Source organism: Micropterus salmoides, unplaced genomic scaffold (assembly GCF_014851395.1).
Source record: "Micropterus salmoides isolate LMB-PRFRI ecotype aquatic unplaced genomic scaffold, ASM1485139v1 Ms_hic_scaffold_7, whole genome shotgun sequence".
NCBI lineage: Eukaryota > Metazoa > Chordata > Actinopteri > Centrarchiformes > Centrarchidae > Micropterus > Micropterus salmoides.
This window is the reverse complement of record NW_024044459.1, coordinates 1,527,883-1,531,114: the sequence shown is the minus strand read 5'-3', so window position 1 is coordinate 1,531,114 and position 3,232 is coordinate 1,527,883.

Here is a 3,232-nt window from a genome sequence, read left to right as displayed (position 1 = left end):
AGCTTCATCACTTCATCAGTGCCTACAAAACGTTTTGAGATTGAACTCGTCCCAGAAGTGTGTCTCCACTCCTCTCCAGAGAACCCGCAGCCATTTTCACAATAAAATACCCTGTGCAGACCCCCGTAAATCGACAAAAAACAGTTTAAACAGACGGGGAAGAAACTATTTAACTATGTATTATAGTAGAAGGTCAAAAAGCAAGCACTTATCACTAAATCAACAAAATCTAAACATTTCAGCAAAATCAGGCAGCAAAACGCTCTTATTCTGAAATACTCCCTGTGGGCTCTGCAGATCTTATATACAGGCTATGATCAGAACAAAAGCGGATCACATACCGCTGTGAAGAAGCTAGTAGAAGAAAAAAGTCATTAACATGGGCAGGCTGCACGCTCCGCTGCTGAAATACTAGGCTTCCAGTGGTAGTTGAGGACGGAACTAAACCGGCGCACAGCCGCCTGTGTGAGGCCTGGGTGAGCAGCCTAAGAATTCCCATGATGATTGCCGGTGAAGGAAGTTTCTGCGTGTCTGTTTAGAATATAGTGTTTTTTGTTGGTAATTGTCATTCTTGTGGTGTTTTTTTTTTAGATAGGCTACAGTCTGTTGGTTTACTAATGAAACCAGGAGTGAAGTGCCTGTTTCATTTGATAAGACGGCTGCACTAATCACTGACCAGCGAACCGAAATCGATTCTCTTGTGTAGTTGTGTCTATTAGCATATGACAACCCATTTGTGGCAATACATGGATCCCCCACTCAGTTGGGGTTCTGGGTCGGCTGACCCCATGCACACATGCTTTCTGGCTTATGTGTGGATGATAATATCTGAAGTTATTGCCACCACTCAGTGATATGTTATTGATATATAGAATTAAATGTCTGTGAAGATTCTCAGTCATCCAGGTCATAGTTATCCAAAGAAGGTTAAAGTCAAGGCCAACTGAACTTGGTTGAAGATACTGGAAGACGTTTCGTCCCTCATCCAAAGGACTTCTTCAGTTCTGACTGACTGGTAGGGAAACTCAGCTATTTAACCTCAGTGGGGTCGTTTGCCAGGATCATCAATACCGCTGGTTCATTAGTGTTCCTGGTTGTTGTAACGACAGTCGTTATGGTCATTAGGACTACCGGAGGCCAAGACTGAACCACCATGTTGGTATCTTCACCTGAGGCCAATAGGTTTCATTTGTTTGCTCACCTTTTTCAAATGAACTAAATATTTTTCTTTAGGCTGTAATTAATTCTGTACTGTTTTCTATTTGAATCTACTCATATTAAATGGATAACTATTAAGGGTCTCATTTAATTAATATTTACTCATTACCAAACATTGTGAAATTTAATTAATAATATTGCTTTTAATATGTTGCCTCGTTTTTATTGAGTAATTATGGTGTATCTTTTCTTACAGAGTACAGTAATTATAATCATGCTCTTGCAGCACGTTGTGCCTCTACTCAGGAGCTGAAATCAGGCGGCAAGTTCCTCCCTTCTTTGCAGATTTCCTCCCTTCTGCCTCTGCATCTTCTGGTGGGCTCAAACACAGCTTATTAGTAGTAGTATTCATGTAAAATATATGAAATGTAAAATGTAGTAGTAGTAGTATTATGTTAGTAACATAAATGACCACCTGGGGGAGCTAGCTAGATGGCAACAAAAAAAAAGTTAAAACTTATTTGGGTCAAGGCAATCATTGCCAGTAGTCTTCCTATGCAAATTTGTTGTCTTCAGTGTCTTCACATTGCTGCTGTAATATGAAGAAATATGCCAGGCTATTACCTACAAAGCTCTTAATGGTCAGGCACCATCTTATCTTAAAGAGCTCATAGTACCTTACTACCCCACCAGAGCACTGCGCTCCCAGAATGCAGGGTTACTTGTGGTTCCTAGAGTCTCCAAAAGTAGACTAGGAGCCAGAGCGTTCAGCTATCAACTCCTCTCCTGTGGAACCAGGTTCCAGTTTGGGTTCAGGAGGCAGACACCATCTCTTTGATAAAGCTTATAGTTAGGGCTGGCTCAGGTAGTCCTGAACCATCCCTTAGTTGTGCTGCTATAGGCCTAGACTGCCGGGGGATTTCCCATGATGCACTGAGCTCCTCTCTCCTCTACTTTCTCTCCCTCTGTATGCAACCTCATACCATTATTGCATGTTACTAACACAACTTCTCCCCTTTCTGGTAGTCTTGTGCTTTCTCGTCTCTCCTCTCTCCTCCTATCACTTCTTGCAGGTGTTTCTGGCTCTGGAGCTGTGGAGTCTGGATCTGTGGCTGCGGGTTACCTGCTGCCCCCGTGTTCCTGCTCGACACCCTCTGCTGCAACGACTATTGTTACTAGTCCTATTATTATTATTGTTATTATAATCATTAACATTGCGATTATTATCATTAACACTATTATAAATATCTGTACCATTTTTCATTTAGTCTATAGCAACATCACCTTTACTGTCTGTACCTCTGTGTGTATATTGTGTAGGCTGCCTCCCTCCCCTCTCTCTCTCCTTCCATCCCTCTCTTTTTCTCTCTGTTCCTCTCTTGCCCCCCCCCTCACCCCCCAAACCGGTCGAGGCAGATGGCCGCCCACCCTGAGCCATGGTTCTGCTCGAGGTTTCTGCCTCTTAAAAGGAAGTTTTTCCTTGCCTCTGTCGCCTAGTGCTGCTCTTGGTGGGAACTGTTGGGCTTCTGTAAATAGCATCACAGAGTACGGTCTAGACCTGCTCTTTATGAAAAGCGCTGTGAGATAACTGTTGTTGTGATTTGGCGCTATATAAATAAAATTGAATTGAATTAAAAGCGGTCAAGGACAACATAATATGAATATTAACTAATAATAATCTGCAAATGGTTTATTCATAATATAACGGGATAATCTCTAAGTAATTTGCATAATAATAATCTCTTTAGGAATGATACCGCACATCTTGTCATATATATATATAGAAATAGAAGAAGTTATAGAAATGGAGGTTTTGTTATGGCATCAGTTTTTGTTTCAGTTTATTTATTTCAGTAAATGTTCACAGTAGCAGTGTGTATCCGAAGTGTTAACATTACCAGGGTAACGCATGGAGAAAGTGATGTAGGAGGGTGTTCCAAGAATCTTGGTGAGGGAAGTTTTGACACTCCCTGACGAGGGAGTAGCGAGTACTGTTTATGTACACTGTGGAACGAAATGCAGCCAAAGTCTCCATTTTATTTCAGCGGACATAGACATAATAATGCATGAATAT